General features: G+C 25.5%; 1 long non-coding RNA gene across 1 annotated transcript; it reads right to left on the bottom strand.

Moving 5' to 3' along the window:
• Positions 1-10,535: 10,535 nt before the first annotated feature.
• LOC125867867 (uncharacterized) lies at positions 10,536-14,691 on the bottom strand. The gene is made up of 3 exons (XR_007446679.1): positions 14,665-14,691; positions 11,160-11,199; positions 10,536-10,616 (listed from the first exon to the last, which is right to left on the bottom strand). It is a non-coding gene; the product is annotated as an uncharacterized LOC125867867 (long non-coding RNA).
• Positions 14,692-15,918: the final 1,227 nt, after the last annotated feature.

Raw genomic sequence — 15,918 nt, 5'->3', positions numbered from 1 at the left:
TAATTATAAAAAAAAAAATTGTGAACCTAATTTATTACGTAAGTGTATGTGGTTGAGCTATTTTTATTTTTATTTTTTTGTAACGAAAAAATGTTACAAAATTTCATACTAATTTTAATGAATATTCATTATCAAATACTGAAAAAAATTAATTTCAAATTTTAGCCAATTCATATGCCTAGATTTAAGAGTGCCTTGTCAACCACTTAACTAGTAAATGTATCAATTAATGACAATAATTTAATTATTGCTAATTATGTATTATTAATGTAATTAGCACTTTTTATAAATGTCTCTAAAGTCTATAGCAATATTTGATTTAATTACAATTAACTAATATCAGTAAAAAAAAAAAAATTATCATTTTTTATGAATGAACATATTTGTTGCTGCTAAAAATATTTTTTATCGCATTAAAAAAACTTTACTTTAATACTATATGTAAGAGTCTAACGTAAACAACTCTTGATCGTCATGTCTGCTTGCCGATTCGGGGGTAATTTGATATATTTGAAATTAATAGCTTTAAGTAACTTGTATTAAAAACTGTAATGATTATACTATTGTACTTGTCGGACAAAAATATCAGAACATGTTTATTTATGTACAGATTTGTCCTGTGAAAAAGCTATTGTTTTATTGTTTTCTAACCTTGTAGGCCTACCTACTACAAATGTTACAACTCTTTTCCAAAAAAGTTGGCCCCTTTATTTTTAATGGATAGCTTTGTACTTTTTATTGACTTTTAAATGTCTCTCTAGTTAAACTTGAGATACAACTAATCAAAATTTATAATTAAATCATTTTTTTTATGTTGCAAATAATAAATCGTTTAGGAAAAAAGTATAACTAAGTAATGCCACTAATTGCAATTTTGTGATTAAATTAATTAAATATATTTAGGGCTATTACTCATTCTCTTTCAATTTATGTAACATAAATAACATTTTGAGATCCAATCAAATTCGTGTTTAAATTTTTTTTAAGTAATTAATTATAATTATTTATAATACTTTTTATGTATTTCTAAAAAAATATATATAACTCGCTAACATTTTTGAAACTTATGATCTAAAAATAAGTGAGTCTGTATTTTGTTTTTACTTAGCTGCAGCCGGAAATTTATTTGATTTTCCATGCATGTGGGCCCATTTATTCCGCCTGTTTCACACCTTTTGCTTTGCATTTATTCCAAGTCTCTTAATGAACCCCACCTCAGCTAAAAAAATTCATATTAGAAATAGGGTACTAATAACAAATTACAATTTTGTATTAATAAGATTTACATTCAAGATGACTAAATAAAAAAAGTACTTATTGGTCATTTTGTTTACACTCTTGTTGTGATAGGTACTTGAGCAGCTAATGTGTCGTATAATCAATTAGAAGCAATTCCGTATTAGTGTGAGTCCAATGAATCATATTAAAAGTAAATTTATTTATTTTTGTTATTACATGACATGTTTTTTTATTTTAGCTTTTTTTTAAAAAAAAAAAAAGACACATTTTCTTTTAGATAAATATTCACTATGATACTATCAACATTTTACTTCTATTAAATCTCATTTTTTAGCCAAAAAAATATTATTCACATAGAATTAAAATATCAACGTAAAAATATCTATAAAGCATATTTAAAGCATAAATATTGAAATTTTAAAATATCATCGACATAAAATAAAAAATACAATAATAAAAAAGTTTGAATATGCTCAATATGAAATAAATATGTCGATGAAGAAATACCTAATTCTACAACATCTTACTAGTTACTTTACTACTTAATATAAATATTATGCTATAATTTTGTAACATTAATTCTTGTTTGATTAATAATAAAAGTAAGTCATCTTTTAAATGCACACGGGGATAAAGATTCAATGAATAATTTTTTATATTTAAAATTAAAAAAAATATATAAATAAAAGCCATATATATGACCTTTTATCAAGCAAGAAAATGAACTCACACAATTTAGCTCTTCAAACTCTACGAACGCGGCTAACAAGTTCTCTTTTTTTTTTCTTTTTCTTTTTTGTGTGTTCTCCTTGTTACATTGGCTGATAAGTGATTTTCAATATTTATATCTTGTTTGGTCAAATTTTTAAAATTTATTTTTTTAAAAAATGTACCTTTTTGTCTGAATGAATTTTGAGAGAATGACAATATGTGTTCAACTAATTAATTAGAAAAATATTTTTGTAAATATTAGAATAATAATTTGTATTCTGACTTTCAAAAAGTAGTTCTAAAAAGAAGCTTCTTTTCAACTCCTAGAAAAAACTTGCTCTTATCTTATCTTGATTGTTAATTATTTAAATTTTATCATATTAATATGAGTTTGTGCTTGTTTAATTATTCACAAAAAGAGCATAATAAAAGAAACTATAACAATTCATATGAGTTTAGTTATATTCGTTATAGTTTTTTATTATTATTAAATAGTTCTAAAAAAATATAGTTGATCATGAGTCATGACGGAATTACATATATCTTTTATAATCAAAGTTGCACAAAAAATGGTACTTTTTTGTAATGGTATTAAATAAATAATGGAATCAAACCATATCCAATATTGAATTGTTGTTGCGATAATACAATTTTTCACATGACCAATTTTATTTTGCTCATTCAAAATGAATATCAATGTTGATGTTACGAGTTTTGATCATATGACAGTATAATTAAAGTTGATGAAAGTAATATACATCAGGCATATCATCTATAAGGATAAGATACATTCCATTCCATTACATATTTATACCTCATATGATCAAAGCGAGTAAATTTATTTTACATATATATAATTTTAATTTAGTTATTCATCTTTGTAATATTGGAAAATAATGATCAATACTTATTATCCATAGAAACTTACATTTTATTCTTTCGCGTATCATTATTTATCCAAATTAATTTTAATTTTTAATATTATTTTACACAACTGTGAGTATTACATAATTTAACATATACATAACACGCATATTAAACAATTAATATTTAAAAATGAAAGGAAGGGGAAGAAAAAGGGGGAAATGTATATAGAGATGGAAAGTTTTCTTATTTTAGCATTAACCTTTTTGTAAGTTACATATAATCGAGATAACTATATATTAGCTATTTTAAAAGAAAAAACTGTAATTTCAGCTTACAAATTAACAACTTTAATTATTATTTTTTACTGTCTAATAAGAGGCCACAAACACACTATTCTTAAACACGCTTCATATGTTTGAAATTCTATCAATCACAATAATTAACAACTTAAAATACTCTATTATATAATTTAAATGACGTCAAAAATACTATAAATCACAATAATTAGCAACTTATAATATTTATAAAAAAATAGAAAAATTTAGTTGACTTTTAAAATTCTATCAGTGACACATGAATTTGAATAGATGGAAAATATATATTATTGAGAAAATACTTAAAAGAACATACAAGAAAATATTAGGGACTCTCCTAATTTCATATGTGTCACATAAATTGGAACAAAAAGAGTAACATATATTATTTGAAAATAAGATAAAAACTTTTTTATAAATCATAACAAATTAACAACTTAAAATATTTCAGAAAAAACGTATAAAAATTATTTGGCTCTCCAAATTTCATATGTATTAAATAAATTAAGATTAAAAAGTGACATATATTGAACACGTGCTGACACGGGCACTTAATATCTAGTCTTTCGAAGAAGAACTCACATATGTACTAGAAGTAATGTATTTTACGGATCAGAAAAGCCGGTCGTTAAAGAATTTCAAATAGTGTTTTTTTTTTTACTTTATTTATGGAAGTGACAAATGTCTTACAACTTGTGTTATACTATGGGCGGATTTTTTTAATTTTGATTATGTTTTATAATTATATTAAAATTTGATTAAATTTATATTCATGCTGAAAATTTTCATATTAGAAATAGAGTACTAATAACAAATTATAATTTTGTATTAATATAAGATTTACATTCAAGATGTCCGATTAAATAAAAAAAAAGTACTTATTGCTCTGTTTGATTACACTCTTGAGCAGCTAATGGGTCGGATAATCAATTAGAAGCAATTCCGTATTAGTACGAGTCCAATGAATCATATTAAAAGTAATTTTTTTTGTTACATGACATGTTTTTTTATTTTAGCTATTTTATAAATAAAAAAAAACACATTTTCTTTTAGATAAATATTTACTGTAATACTATCAACATTTTACTCCTATTAAATCTCAATTTTTAGCCAACATAAGCAACTATTGGTCGTCATATCTGCTTGCCGATTCGGGGGATAATTTTGGTATATTTGAAATTAATAGCTTTAAGTAACTTGTATTATGAACTGTTATGATTATACTATTGTACTTGTCGGACAAAAATATCAAAACATAGTTTATTTATGTACAGATTTGTCCTGTGAAAAAACTACTGTTTTCTAACCTTGTAGCCCCACCTACTGCAAATGTTAAACTCTTTTCCAAAAAAGTAGGCCCCTTTATTTTTAATGGATGGCTTTGTACTTTTTCTTGACTTTTAAATCTCTCTAGTTAAACTGGAGACACAACCAATCAAAATTTATAATTAAATCATTTTTTTTATGTTGTAAATAATAAATCGTTAAGGAAAAAAGTATAACTAAGTAATGTCACTAGTTGTAATTTTGTGATTAAATTAATTAAGTATATTTAGGGCTATTACTCATTTTCTTCCAATTTATGTAACATGAATGACATTTCGAGATTTCAATTGAATTCGTGTTTTAATTTTTTTTAAGTAATTAATTATAATAGTTTAAACTTTTTTTTATGTATTATTTTTTTTGAAATATAGAACTCACTAATATTTTTAAAACTTATGATCTAAAAATAAGTGAGTGATCCGCATGCGGCTATAAAACATTTCATTAAGAAAGCTATTTGCGGAAGTTCCCAGTTAAATTACCAGCAGTTGACATAAAAGTTCAAGTCTCTTAATAAATGTGGACCCCACCTCAGCAATTCCTTTCATTTCATTCTCTTTAATTATTCAATTTATAATATTATATTTTACAAAGTATATTACAAAAATGATACGTACTTAAATTTGTTCAAATTTTATTATTGTCCCTTCTATTTTAATTTATTTGTCGTGCTTTAGTTTTTAATTATAGCATATTCAAAGATTACGTTTAAGATATTATAAATTATTATAATTAATAACTTAAAATATTTATTACAAATTTGAAAATTACGTAACATACACTATAAATTACAAATTAACAACTTAAAATATTTTAACTATTTAATAAGAGGCTACAAACACACTATTCTTAAACACACGTCATATGTTTGAAATTCTATAAATCACAATAATTAACAACTTAAAATATTTTATTATATATTTAAAATGACGTTAAAATTACTATGATAAAATAACGTCAAAAATACTATAAATCACAATAATTAGCAACTTTTAATATTTTTTTAAAAAAATAGAAAAAAACTAGTTGACTTTTAAAATTCTATCCTTGACACATGAATTTGAATAGATGAAAAATATATAGAGCAATTATTGAGAAAATACTTAAAAGAACATATAAGAAAATATTGGAGGACTCTCCTAATTCCATATGTGTCACATAAATTGGAACAAAAAGAGTAACATATATTATTATAAGATAAAAAAGTTTTTATAAATCATAACAAATTAACAACTTAAAATATTTTAGAAAAAACGTATAAAAAATATTTGACTCTCCAAATTTCATTTGTTTTAAATAAATTAAGATTAAAAAGTGACATATATTAGGCCCGTGCTGGCACGAGCACCTAATATCTAGTCTTTCGAAGAAGAACTCACATATGTACTAGAAGTAATGTATTTTATGGTTCAGAAAAGCCGATATCAAGTAAGTGGTTTGATGAGGATAACTAAGCTGACACACCGGAGTTGGCTGCTGGCACAACAGGGTGGTGCCTTACCGCACAGCAGACGGACGCGCGGTAGCGTTCGTGGTGGTGCTTCAGGATTCCAATGTACTGCGTCCAAGATCAGAACGAGCTTGTCGGCGGACCTTTGTGGTCCCATTCTTAAGTGAGCTGGAGCGCAGCCATCTTATCCACTGAACTAGCTAGAAGCTATCGCTTCGGGTCGAAGCACTAAAAGAAAAGAACTGCGAAACGCGGCGGCATAAGAACCCGCCGTTAAGAATTTCAAATAATGTATTTTTTTTTTTACTTTATTTACGGAAGTGACAGACGTCTTACAACTTGTGCTATACTATGGACGGATTTTTAAAATTTTGATTATGTTCTATAATTCTATTAAAATTTGATTAAATTTATATTCATGCTGAAAATTTTCATATTAGAAATAGAGTACTAATATGGATGGATTTTCAAATAATGTATTGTTTTTACTTTATTTACGGAAGTGACAGACGTCTTACAACTTGTGCTATACTATGGACGGATTTTTTTAATTTTGATTATGTTTTATAATTATATTAAAAATTAATTAAATTTATATTCATGCTGAAAATTTTCATATTAGAAATAGAGTACTAATAACAAATTATAATATTGTATTAATAATATTTACATTCAAGATGTCCGACTAAATAAAAAAAGTACGTATTGCTCTGTTTGATTACACTCTTGAGCAGCTAGCAGCTAATGTGTCGGATAATCAATTAGAAGCAATTCCGTTTTAGTACGAGTCCCGATGAATCATATTAAAAGTAATTTTTTTTGGTTACATGACATGTTTTTTTATTTTAGCTATTTTTTAAAAAAGACACATTTTTTTTTAGATAAATATTTACTATGATACTATCAACATTTTACTTCTATTAAATCTCATTTTTTAGCCAAAAAAATATTATTCACATAGAATTAAAATACCAACGTAAAAATATCTATAAAGCATCTTTAAAGCATGAATATTGAAATTTTAAAATACCATCAACATAAAATAAAAGACACAACGATAAAAAGGTTTGAATATGCTCAATATGAAATAAATATGTCGATGAAAAATACCTAATTCTACAACATCTTACTAGTTACTACTTAATATAAATATTATGCCATAATTTTGTAACATTAATTCTTGTTTGAATAATAATAAAAGTGAGTCAATCTTTTAAATGCACGCGGGGACACAGATTCAATGAATAATTTTTTATATTTAAAATTAAAAAAAAATTATAAATAAAAGCCATATATATGACCTTTTATCAAGCAAGAAAATGAACCCACACAATTTAGCTCTTCAAACTCTACGAACGCGGCTAACAAGTTCTCTTCTTCTTCTTCTTTTTGTGTGTTCTCCTTGTTACATTGGCTGATAAGTGATTTTCAATATTTATATCTTGTTTGGTCAAATTTTTAATTTTTTTTTTAAATGTTCCTTTTTGTCTGAATGTATTTTGGGAGAATGACAATATGTTCAACTAATTGATTAGAAAAATAGTTTTGTAAATATAGAATAACAATTTATATTTCGACTTTCAAAAAGTAGTTCTAAAAAGAAGCTTCTTTTTCAACTCTTAAAAAAAACTTACTCTACGTCCCCATCCTCACACCCACCCCACCTCCACCTCCAAGCTCGATTAACCACTTTATCGGTCTAAAATAAGCATTTTCTTATAAAGACAAACACCTTTAGCATATCTGAAATTAAATTTGACAAAAACAAAATATTAGTTTCTTTAATACGTTACTTTGATAGAAATTATAACAGATCAAATTCACTGTTTATTTTTCATAATTGATACCATTTCTAGATTATATACTAACTATGAACGATCATTCACATAATATATATGAATTATAAATATATTATATATTTGTCAATTATTATCAATATAATCAACTATATTTAGACGCTATTTAGGTTAAATTTTCTATTATCGTCTATATTATATGCCTCTACTCATATTAATTTGATTGATTTTATGTTATATTATGTGGTCGATTCATTTTGGTCCTCGAAGAACATACAAGTGATGGCTTTACGTGACATGCCGTTAGAAGTACAAGCAATTGAGCAGATTGTACTACCAAATTTTGCCAATACAAAAGGATGATGTTACAGTCTTTGTTCATCAGATGCATGCAAATTGCAATAACAAAGATTCAGCTTTACAGTTACACACCTAGGGGTTAGCGGCAGAATATAAATTTAGATCGGATCGGTATGACTTGTAGTTGTTCAATTGTTCACGAAACGTCAATTGATTAACACAATATTATGTTGTGATCTTATCCTATTACATTATTCAAAAAATTTACTACATTGGCATAATTTTATGTTTGTTCTGTTATTTATGAAAACTTATAAATTGACATGATTTTATATTTTATTTTTATTTTATCTATCTTATTAAATTAGGCAAAGTTATGTTGGAAGTAAGACTCGATACTATCTTTATTTTACATCTCTTTGTTCAATTATCCACAATTTTAGGAGTAATATTGATTTTATGTACATTCATTGTACTTATCTTATTCAATTATTCATAAACTCTATTAAAGGGGCATGACTTGGTGCTACATTCATTATGTTTGTTTGATTAATTGTTCAAAAATTTCACTGAATTAGGCGTTATGTTATATTTATTCTACCTATCTTGATTATTAATTATTTAATTTTTATCACATTAATATGAGTTTTTGCTTGTTTAATTATTCACAAAAAGAGCATAATAAAAGAAACTATAACAATTCACATGAGTTTAGTTATATTCGTTATATTTATTTTTTTATTAAATATTTCTAAAAAAAATAATTGTTCATGACGGACTAACATATATTTTTTATGATGTCAAAGTTGCACAAAAAATGGTACATTTTGTAATGGTATTAAATAATTGATGAAATCAAACCATATCTAATATTGGATTGTAGTTACGATAATACATTTTTTCACATGACCAATTTTATTTTGCTCGTTCAAAATGAATATCAATGTTGATGTTAAGAGTCTTGATCATGACCAGTGGCGGAGGCAGGATTTCCATTGAGGGGGTTCAAAAAATAAGTAAGCACATTAATAATATTCACAAATAAACGGATTGGGTTGGGTTGGGCCAAATATAAATGGGGCGGGGCGGGTCAAATATAAAACGGGTCGAATTTGATTTAAGCAACTAAATAAAATTCAACTCTACCTCAACACAAACAATAAAAATCAAGGAAGTATGTGTTTGACATAATATTAAAATGAGTACGAGAATTAATTTTTTTAATATTTTAATTATGATTTTATCTTCATCATGATATATATACACACACGTTATTCAATTTTTGAAACTAAGGAATACTTCCAAATCAAATCTTATTGTAGACAATAAAATCCGTGTTGAAAAAATAATAATCACGACGGAAAAATATCGCGAAAAATCTATATTTATTATAAATTTTAAATGATTACACCTATTTATTTAATCTTACTTATAATTATATAATTCTTTAATCAAATATAAATTAAATGTTTGACTTAAAATGAGTATGAGAGAGTGTATTTTTTAATTTAAATAATGAAGACTTAGAAAAAGTTATAAGTTTTACTTAATTTTATAAAAAATAGAAAAGAAAACCAGCTGAAACTATAGAAAAAAAATGTTGTTACCGGGATTCAAACTCGTGAACTCGCGCATTTAGAAAGTAAAAATAAAAATAGCTGAAAGTTGAAACTTGAAACTATGAAAAAAGATGTGATTACCCAGGTTCAAACTCGCGAAGTAATGCTAGCCTTATGAAATCTTGAACCCCCTTAAGGCCTTAACCACTGAACCAAGCTCTTTGCTTATGTTGAGGGGGTTCATCACTTAACATATATATGTAAATCAAAAAATTGATCCTATATATATAATGTAATTTTTCAGACGAAAGGGTTTGAATGAACCCTCTCGGCCCCATGTACCTCCTCCCCTGATCATGACAGTCTAATTAAAATTGATGAAAGTAACATACATCAAGCATATCATCTGTAAGGATAAGATACATTCCACTCCATTACATATTTATACCTCATATGATCAAAGCGAGTAAATTTTTTTTACATATATCTAATTAAAATTTAGTTATACATCTTTGTAGGATTGGAAAATAATGATCAATACTTATTATCCATAGAAACTTACATTTTATTCCTTCGCTATAATTATTTATCTAAATTAATTTTAATATTAATATTATTTTACACAATTATGAGTATTAAATCATTTAAGATCTACGTGCTACACACATATTAAACAACTAATATTTAAAAATGAAAAAAAAGGGAAATAAAAAGGCAAAATGTATATAGAGATAGAAAGTTTTCTTATTTTAGCATTAACCTTTTTGTAAGTAACACATAATCGAGATAACTATATATTAGCTATTTTAAAAGAAAAAACTGTAATTTCAGCATATTTCATTTTATATATATATATATTTGGTCCATAAAGTCTTCATTCTTCATGCCCCCATTAAGTTTTGCAATTCAATTTTAGGAGATGTATATTTTGAGCATGCGCATACATGAAGTGCACAACGATACGGAGGTCCATGGCAAAAGCTCTTACAATCTTCATCTTTCTCACAAAAACAACACAATTTGACGTCTCTTGCCTCAATGTCTGGTGAAACACCTGTAAAAATGAAGAATCTATATATAACTGATCATGTTATATACATAGAAGCTTTTATGTTATTGAAAAAAATATATATACTACTAAAAAACACATATTTCCTACAAAATTATGACGTATTTTTTTGAAAATGTGCTTGTCAAAAATTACTTTGAACAAATTTGTAAAAAATCTAAAATTATCGACAACTTTTCAACGAAAAATTCTATGAAATATCTATAAGTGATAAAGAAATCATATAAATAATATAATATGGAACAATGTTGTTGTTTAGTAGGTGCATCTTATATACTCACATGAATAATTCTAATCCTAAAAATAACAATCTTTCGTCTACTTCTTCTTCCTCCCTCTAATGAATGTGTAACTTCACCTAAAAATAAACAAATGAATAAGTAAATAAACAAATAAATATATGAACATAATATTTTAAAACAAGAAAAAATAAAAAGAAATTTGTGAAAAAATCAAAAAGTGGTTGTAATATTCATGTATTAAAAAAAATTAAAACAAGTACAATATAAAAGAGGAAAAAAAACTTACAAAGTTTTATCACCATGATCATAAGAAAAAAAGTCATCACCTTGAAAGCCATATCAAAAAAAAATTTCTAATGCCAAAAAATCCTACCTGAAAATAATGTGTGAATGCTTCTATTTATAGCATGTTTAGTTGAATATTTCAGTGAATTTATATCATAATAATATCTAATGAACACAAATTGGCCAATATTGAATAAAAATTAAATGACATATAAGAAAATAGCAAGTATAAACTTATCTACTAAAGAAATATTAAATTATAATTTTGAAAATTAAATTTTAAAATTTGGTTAAATGGTCAACTATAACTTCGTTTTTTGAGTCATAGGTGTTATTCATTTGATGGTCAAAATATTTTATTGCAAATTAAAGTAACTCTAACAAGAATAAACAAGTATTTTATGGTCTTTAACTCTTATCTATTACAAAAAGACATTAAATTATAATTTACATTTTACACAATCAAATTTAAAACTTGATCCAAAGTTTAGTCTAACACGTTTTCTCACTCTGAAGACAACCTAACAAATGGATCAATGGAAGCCATAGAATTAATATTAATGGTATTTAGCACAAATCAAATTGTGGTTATCACATTCAATATTAGTAGCAAATTAGAGTTAATAAGAATATACAATCATGTACTTCTAATGACTTATCTATTTTATTTTATTTTTTAACACTATCACAAAAAAATCAATCTCTCTTCTATTCAATTATATAAATAAATGATTTTGGATTGAGTATGGAAGAAAATGGATTGAATTATTATTTGTAGTTGGGTCGGATCTGAAATGGATCGGAGAGGTAAAAAAATTGTAATATTTTTAAAGTTACGTGATATTTTTGAAATTAGAAAATTAATTTTAAATTATTTTTTTATTCAATTTGTTAAGAAAAGAGATAAATAACGTCATTTGTTAAACAACGAGGATATATATATATATATATATATATATATATTATTTATCTAACAAGAAGGTATATGTTCACAAAATTGAGGAATATATTTATCCCTTTACCTTTAGCCCTGCCCTGTCGAGCGGTAATTGAACTAATAACTAATTAGCTTTACAAAAATAATTTTCTTGTAAACAATCATATTGAAATATGTACTCTTTTTATTTCAATTTATGTGATATCGTTTTATCGAGCAGAGAATTTAAGAAATAAGGAAAAAATCATTATGTTTACTGAATTGTCCTTATTAAATCACTTTAATGTTTATTTTAGTTGATTTTTCTTCACAATAAAATGTTAAATGAGATAAAAAAAAAAAAAAGGTAGAATGACAATATTAAATAGCTATCAACTAAGAAAATTTAATATATTTTTAAAAACAAATTAAAAAAAATTGCCACATAAATTAAGACCGAAAGAATCATTATAGAACTATTAAGATATTGACTTATCGGTTATCGATTGTAATGAACATGCTAAACCATTATGGAATCATTAAAAAATTGATTTATTTGTTATCAATTTATTGGTTGTTAACCACTCAGTTATTGGTTTAACCTTTAAAATTTGACACAAAATATAAATGATTGAAGATCACATAGAAATATAGTGACAAACCAAATAAACCAGTGACATGATCGAGTTGATAAACTACATCTTGTTAAAAAACAAAACTGACACATTGTAGAACAATCGAAAGTTTGAGACTGCCAGAAATAAAAATAAAAATATAATTTATTAATTTACAATCAGATTATCGATTAACCCGTTAAGAAAAAACCTTAAAACGTTAAGAACAAAATAACCCAACAATAATAAAAAGCAAAAATTGTTATCAAAACCGTTGAACCAATAATCCATTACCAATAAATCAATATTTTTTTACGATTCCATTTTGAATAGCCCTATTCGAACGTAGCTATTTATGCCTAACATGAAATGTGTTGCTCCCAAATGCAGACGTAAGTACAAGTAATACAATAACTTTAGAAAACACATATCGAACCCATATAGACTTATGATTACACAACACAGTCAACTAAATTAAAGCAGTGCTGAGCTGCTAATTATCTAGCCATGGCAGTTTGGTGGAGGAATATAAGCAGCTTTAAGGAGGCAGCTAAGCGATTTGTATAGCAGAGACATTGCACAATTGGATAGTACTTACGATAATATATTTTTCCACATGACTAATTTTATTTTGCTCATTCAAAATAAATATTAATATTGATATTAAGAGTCTTGATCATAAGAGTACAATTAAAATTGATGAAGGTAATACACATCAGGAATATCATCTACAGGGATAAGGTAAATTCCATTCCATTATATATTTAATTTGTACCTCATATAATTAAGCAAGTAAAAAGAATTTACATCTATCTAATTAAAATTTAGTTATTCATCTTTGTAGGATTGGAAAATAATGATCAATAATTATTATCCATGGAAATTTATATTTTACTCTTTCTCTATAATTATTTATCTAAATTAATTTTAATATTAATATTATTTTACACAATTATGAGTATTACATCATTTATGATATACGTGTTACGCATATATTAAATAACAACTTAATATTTAAAAATGAAAAGAAAGGAAAGAAAAAGGGAAAATGTATATAGAGATAGAAAGTTTTTTTATTTTAGCATTAACCTTTTTGTAAGTTACATATAATCCAGATAGCTAAATATTAGCTATTTTAAAAGAAAAAAACTGTAATTTCAGCATTTTTCATTTTTTTGATATTTGGTCCATAAAGTCTTGATTCTTCATTCCCCTATTAAGTTTTGCAATTCAATTTTAGAAGACGTATATTTTACGCAACTGCATACATGACTGTCACAATGAGGCTAAAGTTCCTTGTAAAAGCTTTTACAATCTTCATCTTTCTTACAATAACAACACAAGTTGACGTCTCTTGCCTCAACGTCTGATGAAATGTCTAAGACGTATATATTTATGCAACTGCATACATGACCGTCACAATGAGGCTGAAGTTCCTTGCAAAAGCTTTTACAATCTTCATCTTTTTGACAATAACAACACAAGTTGACGTCTGGTGAAATGCTTGTAAAAATGAAGAATCTATAACTGATCATGTTACGTATATCAAAGCTTTTTTTATCTTAATGAGAAATATATATACTACTAGAAACACACATATTTCCTGCAACATTATGACGTAATTTTTTAAAAATGTGCTGATCGAAAATTGTTTTGAACAAATTTGTAGTAAATTTAAGATTATCTTCAATGAAAAATTATAGTCAAGATCCGCATTCCGCACCGTCTATAACAATTCACATGAAAACTTTGAAACAAATTATTATACAAAACTAATTAAGTGATAAAGAAATCATAAATAATATAATATGGACCAATGTTGGTGTTTAGTAGGTGCATCTTATATACTCACGTGAATAATTCTAATCCTAAAAAAAACAATCTTTCGTATAAAATTAAAACAAGTACTACAATATAAAAGAGGGAAAAAAACTTGCAAAGTTTTATCACCAGATCATAAGAAAAAAAGTCATCACTTTGAAAGCCATATCAAAATATTTTTTCTAAGGGAAAATTATATATAATAGCAAATTATTCATTCAAATTAAATGCTATAAATATACTTTGATTTAATTGTATCCTATAGCAAACTATTGCTATTTTTGCCACTCTCCCTAGTGGAATCTCGCTCACCACTCTCATTTGGTGGCAGTCTCGCTCGCCTCTCTCGCTTTTATACAAACACAAATGTATAAAATGTGTTTGTGTTTGTATAAAGCCAGAGGAAATTATATATATACATATATTTTCGTTCCCCTTTCTCCCCTCTCTCAAATCTCGCTCGCCACGCTCGCCTCTCTCGCTTATACAAACAGAAACGAAATGTATAAATTGCGCTTCTGTTTGTATAAAGCGAGAGAAAATTGTATATACACATGCAAATACATATATCTTCGTCCTATATACTTATAATTATACAATACAAATATTTCCCTGCCCAATTTTCTTTTACCTTTCTCTCTTTCTCGTTTTATACATATACAGATCATACAATTGATCTTTTGTATACAACTGCTTTCTTTTGTATATGTATAACTAATTATACAACTGCTTTCTTTGTATATGTATAGCGAATTATACAACTATTTTTTTTGTATATGTATAGCGAATTATACATATATATGTTTGGTATGGAGCGCAATTATGCAAACTTTGCTATAGCATACAAATATGAATTTTGTGTTTGCTATACGTGAAAGTTGCTCTTTTTCTAATGCCAAAAAATCCTACTTGAAAATGATATGTGAAACCTTCTATTTATAGCATGTTTAGTTGAATATTTCAGTGAATTTATATTATAATAATAGCTAATGAACACAAATTGGCCAATATTCAATAAAAATTAAATGATATATAAGAAACTAGTAAGTATAAACTTATCTACTAAAGAAATATTAAATTAAGATTTTGAATTTAATTTTAAATTTGGTTAAAATGGTCAACTATAACTTCCTTTTTTGAGCTATATGTGTTATACATTTGATGGTCAAAATATTTTATGGCAAATTAAAGTAACTCTAACAAGAATAAACAAGTATTTTATGGTCTTGTCTATTAAAAAGACATTGAATTATAATTTACATCTTACACAATCAAATTTATAACTTGATCCAAAGTTAAGTCTAACACGTTTTGTCACTTTGAAGACAACCTAACAAATGGATCAATGGAAGCCATATAATTAATATTAATGGTATCAAGTAAGCACAAATTAAATTGTGGTTATCACA

The sequence above is a fragment of the Solanum stenotomum genome, chromosome 6 (genome assembly GCF_019186545.1).
Source record: "Solanum stenotomum isolate F172 chromosome 6, ASM1918654v1, whole genome shotgun sequence".
NCBI classification, from domain to species: domain Eukaryota; kingdom Viridiplantae; phylum Streptophyta; class Magnoliopsida; order Solanales; family Solanaceae; genus Solanum; species Solanum stenotomum.
This window is presented reverse-complemented; position numbering and strand designations above follow the sequence as displayed.